Source organism: Esox lucius, chromosome 10, assembly GCF_011004845.1.
Source record: "Esox lucius isolate fEsoLuc1 chromosome 10, fEsoLuc1.pri, whole genome shotgun sequence".
NCBI classification, from domain to species: domain Eukaryota; kingdom Metazoa; phylum Chordata; class Actinopteri; order Esociformes; family Esocidae; genus Esox; species Esox lucius.
In genome coordinates, this window is record NC_047578.1 from 20,047,533 (window position 1) to 20,070,189 (window position 22,657).

Consider the following 22,657-nt stretch of genomic DNA (forward strand, 5'->3'; position numbering starts at 1 on the left):
GAGTGTGTGGACAGGTGTCTTTTATACAGGTAACAAGTTCAAACAGGTGCAGTTAATACAGGTAATGAGTGGAGAACAGGAGGGCTTCTTAAAGAAAAACTAACAGGTCTGTGAGAGCTGGAATTCTTACTGGTTGGTAGGTGATCATATACTTATGTCATGCAAAAAATGCAAATTAATTAGAAAAAAATCATACAATGTGATTTTCTGGATTTTTGTCAAATGTATCTCTCACAGTTGAAGTGTACCTATGATAAAAAGTTACAGACCTCTACATGCTTTCTAAGTAGGAAAACCTGCAAAATCGGCAGTTTATGTTCTCTCCACTGTATATTCCTGAATACATTTGGTAAATATATGTCAAAATGTTTGAAATTGGCCGCTTAAATATATTTATAAAAAATGCATGTCTAAACATACTGCAGCGTCAACCAGGTAGTGTTTTGAAACTGCGACCTGATGTTCCACAGATAGGCACACTAACCATTACTCCAAACAGGATTATCTTAACAGTAGAGGCAAGTAGTGGATTTGCCAAGTTTACCTTAGTATGTAAGACTACATTTGTCACTATAAGCTGAAATGTGTTTTGGTAATGTATATCTATAAAATGTGTTTCAATACCTAAATGTGATATAATCAATACGTCGGTAATTACATTTCATCTTTTTAATCTCACAGGATCAGAAAAATGCATTTTAATATGGGCTTGAAAAAATATTTTGTTAATGTATTTTCTATAATACATTACAATTGTAATGAGAGCATTGTTGACGGTGAAATACATTTGGACAAAACTGAAATGTATTTATACATTTTCAAATACTTTTAGGAATAATGCTGAAGCTCCTGCACTGGGACGGTTTGCAGCAGAGTGTGAAGCGGTGGGGATGAAAATCAGTACGTCTAAATCCGAGGCCATGGTCCTCAGTCGGAAAAAGGTGGCTTGCCCACTTCAGGTTGGTGGAGAGTGCCTGCCTCAAGTGGAGGAGTTTAAGTATCTAGGGGTCTTGTTCACGAGTGAGGGAAGGATGGAACGGGAGATTGACAGACGGATCGGTGCAGCTTCTGCAGTAATGCAGTCGATGTATCGGTCTGTCGTGGTGAAGAAAGAGCTGAGCCGCAAGATGAAGCTCTTGATTTACCGGTCAATCTACGTTCCTACTCTCACCTATGGTCATGAGCTTTGGGTCATGACCGAAAGGACAAGATCCCGGATAAAGGCGGACGAAATGAGCTTTCTCCGCAGGGTGGCCGGGCGATCCCTTAGAGATAAGGTGAGAAGCTCGGTCACCCGGGAGGAGCTCAGAGTAGAGCCGCTGCTCCTCCACATCGAGAGGGGTCAGCTGAGGTGGCTTGGTCATCTGTTTCGGAAGCCTCCGGAACGCCTTCCTGGGAAGGTGTTCCGGTCCCGTCCCACCGGGAGGAGACCCCGGGGAAGACCTAGGACACGCTGGAGGGACTATGTCTCCCGGCTGGCCTGGGAACGCCTTGGTGTCCCCCCGGAAGAGCTAGAGGAAGTGTCTAGGGAGAGGGAAGTCTGGGCATCCCTGCTTAGACTGCTGCCCCCACGACCCGGCCCCGGATAAGTGGAAGAAGATGAATGAATGAATTTCGGAATAAAAGCTGAAATGTATTTTGAATTAAGTCAAATGTATTAATGCATTTTTAAAGACATTTCAGAGTAAAAGGTGAAATAAATGTTGATACCTGAAATTTATTTTGAATATAGATAAATATATCTATACATTTTTAAATACATTTCAGAATAAAAGGTGAAATGCATTTTGGTACCTGAAATGTATTTTGAATTAAGTTAAATGTATTCGACATGTATTCATCATATATTCTACATACATTTTGCATTGCAAAAATATATCTATTTTCCATATGGGATATTTTTCCTCATATAAGTCAATTCGTTTAATTCTGTTTAAAAACATTGTCTTTTTTGATAGAATCATGGCCATTTTCTGTGTAAGTGGCTATAATTCCCACTCGCAACTTCGTGGAGAGATTACTGGAAAAGGGAGATCGTATTTGTCGATCGACCTTATCACTCTCATTTTGAAATCCCAATTAAGGAATTTGCGGTTCCAGTTGGAGTTAATGTGAGTAGGGTATAGTTTAAAAAAAATGTGCTTTTGACACGCCTTACACGTAAAAACACACATGCATTTCTTCAAGTTGTTCTCCTCTGTTCTCTCTCTCTAGCCCTCGGGGTTCCTCAAGTCATGCAGTCATGAGGGTCAAGGTGGTGGGTCCATAGATCTGAACCATGGTACCACAACATTGGCCCAATTCCGCCATGGTGTCACAAGTGTGTGGTAAAGAGGTAGGAATGGTAGTCGGTGTCAAATCTTTACTTAAAAGAAACCCCAAGCACTTAACACAATTAACCAACAAACAAACAAACAAACAAACAAACAAACAAACAAACAAACAAACAAACAAACAAATGGCTGGCTATGCAGAAAACCGTAACTCACCACGTGCAGAACACAAGGAGACATGAACAACAATGATCGACAAATGTGGGGAGCAGAGGGGAATCATTTAAACACATACAAACGAGATGATAGGGACCTGGTGTGAATGATTAAAGACATGTGACACAAAACAAGTCCGGGATGTGTTCGTGTGTGATGGGAACAGAATGTGCACGGAACGGTGGCGCTGCTGCTCACCTTACCCTTACACATGGTGTCATTGTGGCTGTGGACTCCAGAGCCTCAGCTGTAAGTTACATTGGTAACTGAAGCACATAACCCACATGTTGTTCTGATTTGAAATTCCTTTCTGTCGTACAGTTATATTCATCTGACAATACTGTAAGTAGGTAATCAACTAGTAATACTCAGTGATAAACTATTAAAAGCATATGCTACCTTTACTACTACCTCTGGCAATGTTGTGAGTAAAATGTCCAAATATACATTTTTATGTTATTTACCGTTCAGTGTGTTTCCCCCTTTGGTTCTTACAGTTGCCATTCCACACATGCAAACACCTTTGCTGTCAGAAATCTATTACCAAACTTAAACATTCACAAAAAATACAATTTAAACAACAATCACTCCTGTACAATTTCACCATATAGCTCCATTTTCTTTGTAGCTTCGAAGGAGGCTAACAAGGTGATAGAGATCAATCCTTACCTGCTGGGGACCATGTCTGGTAGTGCTGCTGACTGCCAGTACTGGGAGAGACTGCTGGCTAAGGAGTGCAGGTCTGTTGGAGCTCTGTGGGATTGAGTCCTGCTATAAAGTTACATGGTGTTAATATCATATAATTGAATGCCTGTCAGTCAGGCTGAAGGGCAAAGGAAGGACTAGGGAGGGTAAAACTGAGGTAATGTACCATACATTCATGTTTCTATACACTCCAAACAAACGAGTTTGACATAACTTAGGCAGCACACAACTGTATCAGTATCAGCTAGTGACTTAGTGTTTTAGCCATAATGCTAATCAATTCTAATTCAGCCCTGCCCCTTTCTTGGGGTTCCTGTTCTGCTTCCAACCCCTACTAATACCGGTATGGAGGAGTTACATGTATGTTTGTGCACATAATGGTTTAGCACTCTGACTGCATTGTCTTATAGGGTGACTGTCTACATGTGTCTCAGGCTGTAAAAACTGAGGAACAAGAAGAGGATCTCTGTGTCTGCTGCCTCTAAGCTGCTTTCCAACATGATGCTGGGCTACAGGGGCATGTGGCTGTCAATGGGCAGTATGATCATTGGATGGGACAACAAGGTGTGTGTGGATGGGAGTGAGGAGTGGGAAGAGTCTGGGTGTGTGTGGATGGGAGTGAGGAGTGGGAAGAGTGTTATGGTAATTTTGAACTAAGGTACATTTGAGAAATGTCTGTCTTTCCATTTGGCTGATATGTAGATCTTTACTTTGATTGTGACACACATGTCTTCATAATATCAGAGGATTAATAGGTATTTGGGCCATGTCCTCCTGCCTAGAAGAAGGGTATCAGTCTTTTGTTCCTCAGGAATGTGGTCCTTGGGGGCAGTAAGGTCAGTTGGCCCCTTTGGGTAAACACTACAGTAAACATTATGGCAGGAAGGATAAGGTGGGGGAAGATAGCCTTTGACTTGTGTGATAGAACAAAGGGAAAGGTGTTTGATTGACATGAGACAGATGGCAGCATCTTACCACACCCCTTTTTCCTATGTGATATATACGGTTGAATGAGCTATATTAGTTAGAGGCTCCTCAGACGATTATGTTTGTGTAAGCGGTTGACGCGTCTCTCATAATAGTCTCTGTGCATAATAATTAATAAAATAATGTACAAAGAGAACTTTGTCTCTGTGTCCCTTACTCCGACTGTCGATACATGGAATTACCATCACAATTTGGGGGCTCGTCCTCGGTTACTGATCCTGTGGTCTCCTACTTTTTGGGATTCCACAGTACAGGTACCCGGACTTAGATTTCGAGCTCGGGAGGTAAGGACACTTTCTTTTTGCGTTAGGGCGCGTGTATACTTGGGGTTAGGGCTCCTTTTTGCGTTAGGGCACGTGTATACTTGGGGTTAGGGCTCCTTTTTGCGTTAGGGCGCGTGTATACTTGGGGTTAGGGCACCTTTTTGCGTTAGGGCGCGTGTATAATTGGGGTTAGGGCTCCTTTTTGCGTTAGGGTGCGAGTATACTTGGGGTTAGGGCTCCTTTTTGCGTTAGGGCGCAAGTGTATGTGTTAGGGCACATTTGAATTCTGCAGACAAGGTTAGGGCCTTGAAAATCTCACTTACGGGCCGACGGGTCTATCGACGATGTTAGGGCACGTTGATTGAGATGACAGCGTTAGGACGCTGGTATTTGTGTTAGGGCACATTAGGTTTGGATGGTTATGGGATTTGTTAATTGACTAGAGTTTGTTTCGCTGCGTTTGTTTTTTTGCTGCTTTTTGTGTTGGGTAAGCGTTGTGGTAAGTTTTCGGCGACGGTGTTTCTGTTTATGGTGTTTGGACATGTGGACAATTGTTCTTTGAGTGTTATTAGGTTTTTCGCGACTGGCTTTTTCGTTCGGTGATGGATGCGCGGCCTGTTGGGCTGCTTGGAGGTGGATGGACGTGGTAACGTATGGGAGTTGCAGGTGGAAGGCGTAGGCTACGGTGTGTAGACAGTGTGTAGTGATGGAAAGCTTTGGGAAAGTTTGTGTGGAGTTTATTGATCTGTGTTGTAGTTTTTCTTTTGCTCAGGTTCGATGGCTCGATCCCCTCTGATCGCCCGTCACCCCCCGCTAGGCCTCCTTGGAGGTTTGCGTAGTCCCGACGTTTCCCTGCAATCGTAGCCAACCCCGCTGGAGGCTAAGCTCTATGGCCCTTTTCGTTGTTTGAGTCAAGAAAAGTTCCATAAGTGGGGAGTTGTACACACCAGGTGTACACACCCGTAATCTCCGGTGTTTGCGGCTGAGACCAAAGAAGACTACAGACCCGGGGTTGAGGAAGAAACTTTGCTAACCGCTACGTTTAAAGTTATGAAGCTACCACTGGACATTCGACTGGACATTGGATTTGGGAAGATGCATGTGCGAATCAAGACAACGGCTCTATAGACGTATTGTTCCCTCAAGAATTGAGACAGTTTCGGTTTCTCTTTGGCCTCGCCATGAGCGATCCAACGGGAACACGCAGGAACGCTGAACCGCCTGAGGGAGGGGTGCGGACGGTCAGACAGGGGACCAGAGGGAGCATCAACCGGTGAGATTGTTCCTTAATACAGTTTTCATATGCTTTACTAAACAATGTGGTTGGTTTTTGTAAGTCAGATTTGATGGTTTTGTGGAAGTTGATAGATGGATTTGAGAAAGTATGGTGACTACAAGTTTTTTTGGAGTATTGCTGTCAGGGCGGCTGTAGTTAGAAACATGTCGTTTTTGTTCCGTGTCCTGACACCCATTCCCGTGCAGCAGTTGGACTGCGTGATGGAGTATAACGTGCTCCTGTATATAATGGTTTTGGATGTTGAAGTGTGGTGTTTTGGTTAATAGCGACTGTAGTTAGGCCTGACAACCATTCCTATGCAGCTAACCTATTGCGTTGCGATTAGTGCTGGATTATAAGCGGTTGGACTGCTTGAACATCTGCAATTTAGGTTGGACTTAAATATGCAATTGAGATTGGATCTCATACTTTCAGTGCCTGTGAGGGAGTAGGGATTGCTCCTGTAAATTGCCGCAATTGTTGGTCAGCTTATGATTTGGATCAGTGGTTATGCTACAAATGTTGTGTATGCGCGCGCCACTTCTGTGTGTGGTTGTGGCCCGAGTCACGGTCATTTGTCATTATCTGTTTGTGGTCATCATCTAGTAAATGCATTTGTCCATTTTGGAAATCCCTGTGCACGGGGGTTCCGATTGGCTGCATTGTATGTTCCTTGGTGGGATATGTGTATTTGTTCAAGGTTGTTGTTACCTTGGAAGTTTTGAAATCGCAAGATTTTGCTTTGTTTGGTGTCCACTGGGGTGTATGCGAAAGTACTGTCTTAAATTTAATAAATGGGATAGATTGGTAATTGGTATAATGCTGCTTCTCTAATTTGGTACACTGTGGGAACGACAGTAGTCTAAAGATGGGGTCTCTGGAATCATGGACGATACTAGAAACTGAGGTGTGCTTTCATAATCATTGATTTTCTTAAATGTTTATTTCCTAAAATGTATCATGCCTAACCATTAAATGAAGCTGGAACTTATCAAGGAAACCTGATCACCTTCCTCGGTAATAGCCAAGCTTATTTAATTGAATATTACATGTAGTTTGAGAAGCACTTGAATGTTATATAGCATGTTTTAATAGGCATTCGAAATAGCCTGGTTTGTTCTGTCATGCTTGACCATGTTTTAATAGGTATTCAGGAAATAACCTGTTTTGTTGTGCTTTGTAGGTATGTAGGTAAGCCTTAAGGAAGGTGGTAGCCGACTGTTGTGTGCTGAGCTGTTCGCTAGCACGAGTGGGTAGTCTGAAACCTAGTGATGAATTTGGTACAGTGGTTTTCTAATCTGGTAAAATAGTTTCATGGTTGTCTTACGAAAGGTTATCGTATTGTGTTTTCGCTCTCCTTATATCTTGTATAAGTGGTAGAATGAAGAATCCACCTGGTGATAGACTTGAACGTTAAGGAGACACGCTGTGCTCCATGAGGGCCGCATATGAATCCAATATAGTCATGGCCTATGAAGAGGGTTACACAGCCAAAGCAAGTTTACTCCACACGAAATTAGATAACCTATTTTTTTTAAATGCTAAATTGAGTTTGGTTAAATAATGTGGTTTCTCTTATTTGTATTTCCAATGATACCTGGGTTAATTCTTGTGTTTTAGGGCCTATGCCTGATGCCCATTACTGGCTTTATAAATTCTAGCCTGGTAAACTGATACATGGGGTTGATTGATGTGTCTGCGTTTAGAGTTCTAGCCTGGGGTATCATGGGGTTCGCTCACTGATTGTTCCTTGATTATAGTGACGTCATAAATCTGTATAGATAATGATAAGCACATTTTTACAAACTGCGAAAATATTAGATAGGTTGGACACTAAATCTAAAATCTTCAGTTAACGAACGATGTAGGTTAAATTGATAGTATGGTCTGGGGACCATAAACAAACATTTGGCCTTGCTAATGGCTCACCATATATGTGTGGAGCTCGGCTTCAGGAAGGGTGGGCAGGTCCACTGGGATGGCTTCCGCCACCCTTAACATTATATGAAGGTAGCATATTACTAAGGGTTGAATAATGTTTACATTTATGATTTCGAATCAAATTGTAGTAAGGGTGGAGACCTTACGTCATCCAACATTGTTAATTGCTAGAACAAATTCGATGTCTTTGCATGAGATATGCGTGAAAGTAGCGATTTTGGCTGACCGCCACTGTTTTGAATGACATAGACTTACATCTAAAATTAAGTGAATTCCCTAGACTTTAGGAGGTAAATTGAGTCATGATGTTTGTTGGTCTCAACTTAGTTTGGCCGTTGCCTGTGGAAATGCAAATTTTTATATGCTACTTTGGGAGTTCCTTCACACGAGTGACCATGTGTGTGGTACAGTTTTTTTTATTTCCTTTGAGGATGTTTTTCTTATTTTCGGTTGTTTTGGTTGGATATTCAGTTTGCGACGTTTACTGGATGTAGGGCTGGGCAATAAATCGATTTAATCGATTTATCGATTTTGTAGTGTAAAACGATTTTTTTTTTGCAAACTCGAGTTTTTTGCCACAATAGTTTTTTCGGACTTCTCCGCGTTTCGTCCTTGTGCGTTACCATAGATACTAAAAGAAGCGCGTAACACACAATCAAAACAACATGGCAGCGTGTAGTACTAGCAGAGAACTACTTCCAAAGAAAGGCACAGGAAACTCCGTAATTTGGAACTGGTTTGGTTTTGATGCAGCAGACAAAACACAGACGAAGCCTTGCTGCAAAATATGTTTCAAGGCTGTTGCTACTGGAAGCAGCAGTACAACAAATCTTTTCCAGCACCTGAGGAATAAACATCGCGAAGAATGGGAGAAGTGCAGCCGGCTCCGTAGCGAAAACGGCTCCTCTAGCACACCTGCTAAAAAGCAAACTACACTTCCTGAGAGCTTTACAAACTGTGTGCCTTATGATAAGAACGGAACGCGATGGAAAGCGATTACAGAGGCGATCACGTTTTATATTGCCACAGACATGCTGCCAATTTATTCTGTCGAAAAGCGAGGCTTTAATCACATGCTAAAAATATTAGATGCGAGGTACGTTGTCCCCAGTCGCAAGTATTTCGCCACTATTTTTTTTAATTGTAATGTTATATGTTACAAAATTTCTTGAACAGAAAATTTAAGCTACTGTGAAGTTGTTGCACTTTTGCTTAAACCTGGGTTAAAGCTTGAAATTGTTGAATGACAGAGCCTCATTTACTTTTTGTTTTGGGATTCTACGCATTTTAACTCTTGAGGACAATCATAGCAATAAAGTTGCACTTTTGACACTATATCTGATGTCTGCAGTCATTTAAGTGCATTGAAAAAAAAATCGGAAATCGAATCGAAACTCGAATTTTTCTTTAAAAAAATCGAAGATTTTTTTTTTAGGCAAAATCGCCCAGCCCTAACTGGATGTATGTTAGATTCCTCGTAACTATCGATTTTCTTTTTAATTTCGGTTCTGTAATGGTTCTGCTTTCAAGCTTGAAGTCATTTTCTGTCGTGAAAGCAAGGGGGGATTGTATGAAATGATTATCTATAGTGGAAAAGAGTTGAACTTAGAGTTCAAATGGAAAAGAGTTGAACTTAGAGTTCAAAGCAAATTAAATAGGTACTTGAAGAAGTTACGTGAATAATTTAGTTTGTCAAATTGGGTTTTTGAAAAGTATGTTTTATGTGAAATCTAACATGGTTATGGTTGAGTAGAATACGTCTTGCCATTTTGAAATGGTTTAGCTAAGCAATAACTAATTTGATGGGTGTGTTACTGTTTAGTTAGTTTAATATTTGATTAGAAGTAATCATATTAATCTTATGCATTATGGAATAAGTGGGTAGAAACGTGCAGGGAGCACATTTAGTTATTTCTTACATGTTTACAAAATGTTGCCATGTTTTAATTGATATTGAGAAAATAATTCTGCATCGAGTTATATTTCTGGGAAAAATTTGAGAAGTCTAAATTGCATAAAGAGAGGTACAGACCCACTGTAGCACTCCACTCACTGACAAAATAAAACAGTTTGAGATGGATTTTAACTTGTTTGGACTCTTTAGAAGAGAAACAGACATTATCAAAATTGGGTATTCTAATTCTAATTTAAGTTCTGTCCTAGTAAGTAATCATTGGAAAGTTAATGGTTAACAGAGGTTTCTTTGAGGTGAATGAAGAGAAAAAAGGTTGTTTTACTATTGTCAATGCCTGGGGTGTTTCAAGATAACAACAGTGTCCCTTAGTGATAAGGTGACAATTCTTCAAGACCAGGGTCTGTTCTTAGGTCAGTAGACCACCCCCCACTCCAGGGAGAGCCCTGTGGTGGTAAAGGAGTAAAAAGGGGGGGTCATGATTTATGACAGGATTTCAGAGTGTCTTTGATGTGCTAGGATAATAAGAAGAGATTGAGAAATTCACACTGAGTTTCATCTTGTAGAGAAATTAGGCTAAATAACAGTTATGTTAGCTGACTTCAGGATGGTGTGAAATGTTTGATTTGAAATAAGGTATTTGATCCTTTATGTGAAACAATGGTGAATTTGATTGTAGTTCCGATACAACACAATCAGATGTAAATCATATAGGTGAACTGAGAATTGTTCATGAACTGCTCTTAGAGAGTGGTAGCAAACTATCTTAAGTGATGAGTTTTTGGAACAGTAATGAGATATGTGAAATTGTGTTCTTCTGTTCTTTGTGTTGGTTGTTACACCAACGATAGAAAAGAGTGGAATTGTTATTTTGCTACACTAGCAGAACAGAAGCACCAGAGATGTTAATGTTTTAACGATACTGTTATTGATTTCAACTGTTCTACTCTATTTGGAGAGAAGAAGTAGAGAGATATTGGAAATATAGGGTTTGAGTGTTTGATAGTGTGTGGTTCTAATGTATCAGCGAGAAGCAACAAGCTAACGTGATGGACATATGTGATGTACTGTGCAGTTGGAACTAATCTTCTCAAGGATAATTCACACATTCAGATATAGAACACTTGAAAGCGATTCGGCAACAGAGGACTTGCTGGAGCCCTGAGAGAGACTGAGCTTGGCTTAAAAGGACAACTGTGAGGTGGCTGAGATGAGATGGATCTCACAGACAGACTGTCCTACTACTCTGGCTCGCTGCACGTCTAGGTGCCGCACGTCTACAGGATGCTGAGTTCCTGTGAGCTGGACTGACTCGAGTCCTGATGGTTCTGCAATGTGATGGAGAAGGCAACCTCCGACCGAGAGGATGGAGGCGTAGGAAAGATCTACTGCACAACATCATGCTACGCTGATTGGGTCCATACCACGTACATCTCATCTGCTGTCCAGGTAGCTGAGAGAGGAACCTGGGATCGACGACACGCTACACGAGGATTTCAGTGGTGAAATTTTAGACACAGTGAATTGAAGTCACTGAGGGAAAAGTGAATTTTCTGGTGCTAGTAACTAGTCACTTTCTACATGGCCTTTAGCTCTAGAACCTTCAGCTAAAACTGGTCATCTTGGAGTTCACAAGGGAGAACACACAGATTCTCCTGGCCTGGCTGATAAAACAGCTAGAATGGAGACAACAAGAGCTGTGTCTGCATTTGAGCTATGAAGGACAACACCTTGGAATATACATCTGACTTTTTCGTTCTGTTAGACCTACCTGCCAAAGAAATGGTTCATAACTGACTGTCTGACGTTTGGAGGAGCAGAACATTTGTGATGACTTTGGAAGTACATCTAATTGGCATGAGAGGACTTTGTAACAGTGATAAATTGAAGGATGCATTCAGTGATAGGTGTTTATGATGATTTTAACATAAAAGTTTTGCTGTACTATGTTATGATTCTGTATGATGACAATGTGTGATCTTGGAGTTAATACGAAGGTAATCATCTAGAAGAATGTAAGGGAGGATCCAGACATTTCAGATTTGTTCAGTTCTCTAATCATTAAGGGTAATAATATTGACTGGGTCATGTTGTTAAAGAGTACTGTTTTGTTACAGTCTACATCCTAATGAGTGAACTGTTTAAGGTTTGATACCAAGGTTTGACATGGTATCAAGAGGATGGATTGTTATGGTAATTTTGAACTAAGGTACATTTGAGAAATGTCTGTCTTTCCATTTGGCTGATATGTAGATCTTTACTTTGATTGTGACACACATGTCTTCATAATATCAGAGGATTAACAGGTATTTGGGCCATGTCCTTCTGCCTAGAAGAAGGGTATCAGTCTTTTGTTCCTCAGGAATGTGGTCCTTGGGGGGAGTAAGGTCAGTTGGCCCCTTTGGGTAAACACTACAGTAAACATTATGGCAGGAAGGATAAGGTGGGGGAAGATAGCATTTGACTTGTGTGATAGAACAAAGGGAAAGGTGTTTGATTGACATGAGACAGATGGCAGCATCTTACCACACCCCTTTTTCCTATGTGATATATACGGTTGAATGAGCTATATTAGTTAGAGGCTCCTCAGACGATTATGTTTGTGTAAGCGGTTGACGCGTCTCTCATAATAGTCTCTGTGCATAATAATTAATAAAATAATGTACAAAGAGAACTTTGTCTCTGTGTCCCTTACTCCGAGTGTCGATACATAGAATTACCATCACAAGAGTCTGGGGGTGTGTGGATGGGAGTGAGGAGTGGGAAGAGTCTGGGTGTGTGTTTTCATTCACACTTTTTCATTATGATGTCACCTAGTATTGTTGAATCCCATGTTTATGCCTCATCACTAGGGAAGGTGCCTCAGACTTTCATGTCTGTTGATGGATGAGTATCAATGTATTGTGTGTGTTTCTGTCCAGGGCCCTGGTTTGTATTACGTGGATGACAATGGCACACGTCTCTCTGAATGTTCTCTACCGGCTGTGGTAACAGCTATTCATATGGAGTGATTGACAGCGGTTACCGTGACGACATGACGGTAGAGGAGGCGAATGAGCTGGGCCGCCGCGGCATCACCCACGCAACGCACAGAGACGCCTATTCTGGAGGAGTGGTCAACTGTGAGTGACTGTGTTTGGAACTTACATTTGTGCTCAAACGTTTGCATAAAACACATGTCTTTTATTTATTATGGGATTCACATTCAACTGTCTTTGGTCATCTTGCATGAATCGCACATGTGAGATCTCCCAAGAGTGGCTCACAGTGGAGATGGTATTCTTTTCACTATAGGCCTTGTTGACCCCTCTCCAAACATAGTGCTTATGGTGACCATAAAAGCAAAATATTGGTCTCGTCACTCCAAATTACAGAGTGCCAGAAGCAGCGAGGCGTGTCAAGGTGTTGTCAGGCATATTGTAACCAGGCTTTTTTGTGGCATTGGCACAATAAAGGCTTATTTCTGGCAACTCAACCATGCAGCAAATATTTTTTCAAGTATCGTCGTATTGTGCTCCTTGAAACAACCACCGTCTATTTCCAGAGCAGCCTGTATTTCTTCTGAGGTTACCTCTGGGTCTTTCTTTGTATCCTGATCAATTCTTCTGGCAGTTTTGGATAAAATCTTCCTTGGTCATACAGTTCATAGACGCTATTTTTGGTGGAGTTTGATGCATGAGATATAATTATTTGTTATATTAATTCTAGGAGTAAAATTCATATTAAAGATGTTGTATGCTGAAGCCAATGGATTTAAAGATGTATACATTGCAAATAAATGCAGTTAAGCATCTGAAATACATGTAATGTCTACAAATTGAGCAAAAGTGAATGAATTTTTTTTTTAACACAAACAATTAGTCATATTTTGGCCTCAAACTTAAAGGGGAGCCATATACTTTTATGCCAACTTTTCACTGAGTAATAGATTTTTTTTCTGAAAAAGTCAGGTTTATAATTTGAGAAATTGTAGTTTTAAAATGAAAGTATACACTGATCAGCCATAACATTATGACCACTGACAGGTGAAGTGAATAACACTGAGAATGTCGTTATCATGGCACCTGTCAGTGGGTGGGATATATTAGGCAGCAAGTAAACATTCTGTCCTCAAAGTTGATGTGTTAGAAGCAGGAAAAATGGGCAACGTAAGAATCTGAGCGACTTCGACAGGGGCCAAATAGTGATGACTTGACGACTGGGTCAGACATCTCCAAAACAGCAGCTCTTGTGGGGTGTTCCCTGTCTGCAGTGGTCAGTACCTATCAAAAGCGGTCCAAGGAAGGAAAAGGGGTGAACTGGCAACAGGGTCGTGGGTGGCCAAGGCTCACTAATGCACGTAGGGATTGAAGGCTGGCCCGTGTGGTCTGATCCAACAGACGAGCTACTGTAGCTCAAATTGCTGAAAAAGATGTTGTTACTGATAGAAAGGTGTCAGAACACACAGTGCATGGCGGTTTGTAGCGTATGGGGCTGCATATCTTTAGACAAGTCAGGGTGCCCATGCTGACCCTTGTCCACTTATGAAAGTGCCGTACAATGGGCATGTGAGCATTAAGACCTGGACCATGGAGCAATAGAAGGTGGCCTGGTCTGATGATGTTTTCTTTAACATCACATGGATGGCCAGGTGAGTGTGCGTCACTTACCTGGAGAACACATGGCACCAGGATGCACTAAGGGAAGAAGCCAAGCTGGCAAAGGCAGTGTGATGCTTTGGGCAATGTTCTGCTGGGAAACCTTGGGTCCTGCCATTCATGTGGATGTTACTTTGACTCGTACCACCTACCTAAGTATTGTTGCAGACCATGTGCACCCTTTCATGGCAACGGTATTCCCTGAAGACATTGGCCTCTTTCAGCAGGATAATGTGCCCTGCCACAAAGCAGAACTGGTTCAGGAATGGTTTGAGGAACACAACAAGTTCATGGTGTTGACTTGGCCTCCAAATTCCCCAGATCTCAGTCCAATTGAGCATCCGTGGGATGTGCTGGACAAACATGTCAGATCTATGGAGGTCCCACCTCACATCTTACAGGACTTAAAGGATTTGCTGCTAACGTCTTGGTGCCAGATACCACAGCACACCTTCAAAGGTCTACTGGAGTCCATGCGTCGACGGGTCAGGGCTGTTTTTGCGGCAAAAGGGGGACCTACACAATATTAGCCAGGTGGTCATAATGTAGAGCTGATCGGTGTACAGCTCCTCCTAATGTTCAAGTCTCTTAATAAAGATAATTTTCAACCTGAAAAACTTGACCTCTATTTTGTAGCCTCAGATGTTTATAACTCCATATTTTGATTCATTATCACACAACACCTTGCTGCAGTTGTTGTAATATTCCAATTTGAATTGTAAAATTGTACCAGTTACATATTCTAGTGGCATTTACAGTAAAAGGCATAATGTACCAAAAAACAATTACATTTGACATTTGTTTAATTTAGCTGACGCTTTGATCCAGTGACTTACACACATTTTTTGCTCTTGTTACTTTATTTTAGAAGTACATATTGAGTGAGGAGAAATGAAAGTGTCAAACCTAAGATTCTTGACACTTGTGTTGAGATGTGTGTAGACCATGATGAAAGTTTAGGCTTTAGGGGTGACCAGAGTGAAAAATCTACTTGAGCGAAGAAGATGTTAAGGAGTGAACTAAAAGGAGGTGTGGGCATTTACCTAATACAGGCTTAAATAATTTGGTACCAATATGTTTGGTATTGTATATGCAGGGAGGCCCATTTAAACAGAGTGTATATGTCAGAAGTACTGTATTTAAAGAGAAAATATTCTATAGGTCTCAGTGGGTCCAATACTGACCATACCATACAGCACCACTATTCAATAAAATAGTATTTTATTGAACAGTATCAACAGTATCCAGCAATATATTATTTCAGTTTAATGTAAGAGGTTAACCCTTTAGTGTCTCTGTGGATTGTCCAGACATTGTGTCTCTTCAGGAGTTGAGAAGGATAAGGTGGGGGGGACAGCCCGCCATTTAGGTAAAAACCTATGTGACAAGACAGATGGGCAACAACTTACCACACCCCTTTTACCTGTAATAAATACGAGCTGTTCATGTATCACGTTAGAGACTCCTTGGACGATTATGTTTGTAAGCGTTTGACGCGTCTCTCTTATTTGCAAATAATAATTCATAAACTGTTGAATTGTGCTAAGAGAATTTCGTCTCTGTACTTCCTTATTAAAGTGTTCTGATCGATGGAATTACCATCACAGCTTGGCCCCTGGAAAGAGCAGGTATATTATAGCCATGGCCCAGTGAGATACAGGTGCCACATAGATGAAAACACTGGGGTCCTGGTGCTCTCTTTTACATGTCTGTCTATTGAACAATCCTGTAAATATAGGCAACCTAGAATTTTTAATAATGTTGTGGATTGGATTTGAGAGATAAATGGTAGAGTTCATAATGTACCAAACATCCATGTACCAAACAACAATAAGATCTGTGTGAGGTTCTCGCACCAGTCCAGGTCTAACTCCTCCCCGCCACACTCCTCACCTACCACCGTTACGCTCCCACTCCCAGATACACATGAACGCAGCCAGCAATCCAGATCGCAATCTCCAGAATTCTAAACACCTGTGTCCAGTTTCCTCCCCTATTTAACCTGTGCTCTGTCTCCACTCCCGCGTGAGGTATTGTTTGTAGTGGACTTGCCAAGCCGTTATCGCTCGTAGCATTCACCTGTTTGACTCCCAGCCTGCCATTCCCTCTCTTCCCGTCCCCGTCCTCCAGTGTGATTTAGAGACCTGCATCCTTACCCGTCTGTCTGTTCCCTTGTTTCTCCTCCTGTCGAAACTTGCCTGTGCAGTTGCCCTTACGGACTGATTACCCGGTATCCCGACCTGCCTGCCTGTCCCTGGATTCCTCTATCGTCTACCCTTGTCGGTACTGTCACCTTCGCGGACGGATCGCTCGGTGTCCTGACCTGCCTGCCTGCTTTTGGTTTCTCCGCTTCGTCGCTTCCTGCCTGTGCCTTTACCTTCGTGGACTGACTTCCTGGTTACTGAACCTACCGGCCCGACTCTACGGTTTTGTCAACCGCCTACTCCTCTGTACTGAAATAAACCGACAGTTGCGTCTCCGCAATTGGAACCACACCCCCCAGGTCTCGGTGTTCATTACAATCTGAGACATTTACTAAGTTAATAATTTATTTCTGAAAATAAAATTTGGACATTACTCCTCCAGTCAAGATTTATCTTAATTCAGCCTACAAAAATAGCCCAGAAGCCATATCAGCCCAGAAAATGAATTAGCCCAAGATGTGTCTGTCGTTCTCTTTCTACTGTCTTTCCATCTTTTTGACACAATGACAAAAACCATACCAGTATTTAGGCTACATTACCTCCTATGTGTCTATATTATAAAACTGTAAACAGAGCAAATCATTTTAAAAACATTATAAAGAAAAAATAAGAAAATAAACACCATGTATAAAACTATGTATAAAAAAAACAATGGTTCATGTTAGAAAATATTTAGAAAATAAAAACAATGAAATGTGTTGCTTACATAAGTACTCAAACCCAACATATTAACATTTGGTAGAGCCATATTTCAAAGTAATTGTCTTTTGGTATGTACCAATTTTGCCATGTCACAGGGATGTCCATTCTTCTTGGCAGATTGGCTCCAGGTTGTTCAGATGATGCTTGTGGACTGCAATTTTAGGCTCAAACTGGGATTGAGAACTTTAACTGGGCAATTCTAGGACATTCAAACGTTTTGTTCTTGAGCCACTCCAAAGTTGCTTTGGCTTTATCCTAGGGATCAATTTCCTGCGGAAAGGTACATATACTCTTAGGTTTTAGTTTTGAAACAGATTCTTGGCAGTATTTCAATGTATTTTGCTCCATCCATTCTTCCTTCAATTTTAATAAGATGCATAGTACTTCCCACAGCATGATGCTGCTACCACCATACTTCCTGTGGGGATGGTGTGTTTTGAGGCATAGGCCTCCATAGGTTGGTACTATACATACAGTAGCACTTTGAAGAGTTGGGCTACTCTAATGCTTTCAGCTGATTCTTATTGAGTCTCTGCTTTTTTCTAGCCATCCTCCAATACAATATCGTGGACCGGTTCATCATTACTTCACTCCCCTTCCATTATTCATCCAAACACTTGGAAAGTATTTTGTACTTCATCTTTACCTTCTGTGCAATGCTCTTTGGTCTTAATTATACTTCAGATTCACTTTAATGGTTCACAGGTGGAGGCAAATAATCAGGTAATTGGTTCCATGTTAGAGCTATTTGTTTCATCTGTATAAACTGGGAACTTCCACAGCAAAGAGGTCGAATACTTCAAACCTTTCTTACAATTATTTCCAAACATAAAACCAACTCATTTTTGAGTGTCAGTGATTTCATATAAGATTGCAATTAACCATTTGGAATTCAATAACATTTGAGAATTGGTCAAGGGCTTGCAAAGCACTGTAACTAACTTGTAATTGCAATTTGAAGACATCATTACATTTTAATTGACAATTCACATTATACTATTTACAATGACTGTATTGGAAATAAGAAAAACAGAAATACACCAAAACAATACCAATGATCCAAACGATTCAAGCACACAATAATTAAATTTGCTTTGTCCTCTCAGATTATATACAAACAACCCAATACCCAGTTACTTTATAAACATAATTTGTGTCATTATAGATTTTAGTTAAATAAATGATCACAAGGTTGTCCTGTTTAAGATCAATGTTATTTTTGTCACTTCAACTTTCACTGTGGTCTTTTCTCTCTTGTCTGTGATTCTCCTCTGTGAAGACTGAAGAGTGTTCTCTTATTTCAGTTTGAAAAATGTAATATAGACTGAAAGGAATCACCCAGATCCTTGAGATTTGATTTCTAGATTCTTCTCTATTAACTTCTTCTCTATTTACTATTGTAGCATTATTACATGAAATTAAGAGATTGGGGAGAAAGTTTACATTTCAAAGACGGATAGACATCCATGAGATATTCACCTGTTTGATATTGGTAACAGAGACCTCATGCTTTTGGAGCAGTGTAGTTGGAGGAGTTGGAACCATCATCAGAAGCTACAAGCAAATATGGCAAAACTACACTTTAAAACAGGTACGGTCAAGTCAAATACATCAAATAAGTTATAATAAATAGTTCATATTTCCACAGTAATGTATTTGATTTCTGTTTAAGTGAAAACATTTGAATAAGAAACAACATGAAAGGCTCTCACTGTTAGCTGGAACGAAACCTGAAACACAGAGAAGAACATGATGTTACTGAGTCTGATAATTTGTATGACACAATTCAAGGGTTTTTGTAAGACTGTATTCCTACTCCAGAAACATTACATAAACACAACAACACAAATCTGTATTTAAGTGAACCAAAATGCACATCCTTTTATCATGAACCCAATAAAAAACACATTGATAAACAATAGTATTCCAGTACATATACTGAATCACTAGAAAATGTATGAATATCTGATTTTAATACTGTAATCGTAGGGGTGTAACAGTATGTCTAACCCCAGGTAGGTATTGTGGTTTGAGGGCCACGGTTCAGCATGGTTTCAGTACAGAGCAAAACATTTTTTGTCAAGAATTACAAGAGATGTGTTTTTAGTTTATTTAGCAAAATATGCAACACTAACCCATGAATAATATGAGCTTTAAGGTCTAAATAGAGCACAAAGAATACCAACACTAGATTTTATTAAATTAAAATAAATGTTATTACTCTTAAAAAATGAAAGAATATCCTGTTTGCAGCTGTTTGGCCAATTCATTGTTAACTTGTGCTTTGGCTTGCTCATATAGTCTGGGTAGTCTGCCAGTTTGCTGAAATAGCAGCAGCAACAATAACAGCAGCAACTATGGCCAGCTACCACCACTCCAATGATAAAGCCAGTGGATATCTGGTCATTAACACCTGTAATCATCACAACAGGGCAGAGGTGGAGTTAGAAGTGGATATGGAAAATGGGTTTCTGTAGGTTTTAAGGTTTCTGGGGTTTCATGCAGTTATGGGAGGGAAATTGCAGTACAGTTATTGTTGTTTTGCACAATCGAGAGCATTCTGACTAACTGCACCACAGTGTGGTTTGGTGGTTGCTCCGTAGCCGACCAAAAGGCTTCACATCCAGCCCACAAACTGTTTGTCCTCCACCCATCAGGCAGGCAGTACAGGTCTCTTTGTTCCCGCACCAGCAGGCTCAGGAACAGTTTCTTTCGGTCATCTGTAACCCTGCTAAACTCTGTGACCCATCATTATCAATACCTCCCTTTGTACTACTGGACTGTGTCACTGCCTTACAAAGTCTGATAAGGATGTTTTCAGTTGTCTACAGGTACGTGTCATTGCTGCTATTCCTGTATTTCATTTACACATGCCAACTTGCACCTTAAACTTGCCTTCATTGCACATTTAGAACTGCCACCGTACTTGCATTATCAATTGTTACAATTGTTTCTACCCTACTCCTTCAATTTGCCTTGATTGCAAATTTAGAATGCCATTGATAATTACCACTCCTCTATTTGCTTCCATTGCACATTTAGAGTTGCCATATGTAATGCATTTTGATTAATTCTGGTTAGACGCAAACTGCATTTCATTGTACTGTACTTGTACTTGTTCAATGACAGTAAAGTTGAATCTAATCTCATTTAAAATGTTTGGGTCATAGAATTTTTGTGGGGGAAAGGACTGGATGAAACTGGACAGCACTTCATATTCACTCGACTTGGAGTCACACAGTGGTTTATGTTTCAGTTTCATACTAATGAACTTTAACTAGCCTCTATATACATTCCAAATTAAGAGTTCAGGAGGCCACTCTATCAATGTGAAAATAGTATTCAATCAACAAGGTAGTGTTCCTGAGGAAGGTGTATTATCACATTCAGTATTCAGGTTATTTGGGTCTAATTAATGTTGAATCAGTAAATCTTTCTTACCCTTGTTGGTCTTTCCCCAGTTGGACCCGATCTGATTCTATGTCAGATCCTTGATGAATCATCCTTGATCCCTGAGACCTGAACCACACACTGATACTTGTTGTTCTTCCACTCCTCAGGCTTCACTGTCAAGTGAACACTTTTCTGGAACGTTCCATCATCATTCTGGAGAGTCTCTCCCATCTCCACATCTACATGGTGATCTTGTCCATCTTTCTTCCAGGTTACCATGACTCTCCTGGGGTAGAAACCTGTAGCGTGGCAGGTCACTGGAGAGGAGGGGGTCTTCTGGAGCAGAGACACTGATGGAGGGACTGGAGAAAAGGTGGGAAAGAGAGAGGTACTGAAAAAGATAGGGGAACGAGTAGAAAATTATATAACATTTTCATTCCATCTTAATAAAATGCATAAACAATTATATAATACTGTAATATGACATCATCATTGCTTTGTCAGTGGAGCTCCATCATATCCAGTTTCGCTGTAAAAAAAGGAGATCCATTCCACTTGTATTTTGTGATGACTCCCTGTTGTTTTGGAGCGATCCATGCCCTTGTCTTTAGGTCCAATGCTATGAAGTCTTCTCCATCATATCCAAACTGCATAAACCCCTCTGTGACTCCAGACCCATGTACACCTGAGAGAGAGGGAAACCATCAACACTGTACATGGCTCTGTATTCATCTGACTCAATCTGATAGCAAGATCAGACAAATAAAAGACAGTGAGCTCTTGCTAACATTAAAGAAATGCTCTGTTCAATCAGGAACTACAGGACAGCTGGAGACAATAACATGACTACCATTATCTATCTATTAGAACAAACTAGTGGAGCTGGACCTAGGTGTGTGTGTAGTGTGTAGTGTGTAGGGTGTAGTGTGTGTGTAGTGTCCTGTCCTTGCAGGCGTAATCAGCTCCAGCAACAGAGTCAACAATGAGTCACTGGAGCTTGAATTAATCAGAGCAGAGAAGACCATCATCATCATCATCACTACCATCATCAAGTGTCTGTTTCTCTACTGTGTCCTCAGATCAGAGACATTCAGGCAGTCTGAGGAGACAGATCTACTGTGGAGGACAGAGAGGAATCTAGAGGAGTGGATAATACCCACACACACATACAACCATGCATTGTCCACACATGCACACTCAAGGAGAGATATACATTTGATGTGTCATTCAGGTAAATGGGGGTAAACCTAAATGATGAATCATGCATTTAGACGGCTTTTCTATTTGATGTCTTTAACAGTAGCAATTGCAGGTAAGGTATGTCACAGTGATGGTAAATGAACATGATAGCAAAAAATTTAATACAAATGATATCCCATTCATATTGTTATGAATTGGGCGTCAGAGAACGTAAAACGATTGTATATGTTTTCATTACAAAGTTTGCACTTTCAATGGGTGACTACAGCAACACCCATTAATTTAAATACTAGTCTGCTACTAGTAACCATCCATGATTACAGGGTCCTGGGCTGTATTATGTTGACGATAATGCCTGAGACTGTGTGGAAACATGTTCTCCACTGGGTCTGGTAACAGCTATGCATATGGTGTGATGGACAGTGGCTACAGATATGACCTGTCTGTTCCAAAGGCCTATGATTTGGCTCAGAGGGCCATCTTTCATGCTACACACAGAGATGCTTACTCCAGGGGAACAGTTAACAGTAAGTCTGAGTGTATTCACTTGTTGATAAGATGGTGGACGTGTGTGTGTTTTGACTTTATTTTTGTTCTTTGCAGTCTATCACATGAAAGAGACTGGTTGGGTCAAAGTTTCTCAAGAGGATGTTGGTGACCTGTACCACCGCTTTAACAATGTGAACAAGTGAACCTGGACACTTTTAACAACATTTACAGTCACATCAATAACATGCAAAAAATTCTAATAAGTAAAATAATTATGAAAATGAATAAGATTCATTGTTTTTTATTAATATCAGGCAAAATTATATGGTAGTCGTTGTCATCAATAAACTTTTGTTTTAGTGTAACTTTGTGTAATTTTGTTCTTATGAGATTAATATAAATTTTTTGATGTCCACTAATGAAAATACACTTCAATGTGTCTTTCAAATTCATAGAATG

General features: G+C 40.5%; 3 protein-coding genes and 1 pseudogene across 6 annotated transcripts in view; 1 reads left to right on the top strand and 3 right to left on the bottom strand.

Moving 5' to 3' along the window:
• Nucleotides 1–22,657, bottom strand: part of LOC114828690 (BOLA class I histocompatibility antigen, alpha chain BL3-7-like) — a 593,411-nt gene that overhangs the window by 161,545 nt on the left and 409,209 nt on the right. The window lies entirely within an intron of this gene.
• The window catches only part of LOC105009518 (class I histocompatibility antigen, F10 alpha chain-like), a 262,976-nt gene that overhangs the window by 70,524 nt on the left and 169,795 nt on the right, over nt 1–22,657 (bottom strand). The gene's annotated exons all lie outside the window — the stretch shown is intronic.
• Nucleotides 1–22,657, bottom strand: part of LOC105028584 (major histocompatibility complex class I-related gene protein-like) — a 110,314-nt gene that overhangs the window by 67,758 nt on the left and 19,899 nt on the right. The window lies entirely within an intron of this gene.
• Nucleotides 1,948–22,401, top strand: LOC117594961 (annotated as a pseudogene).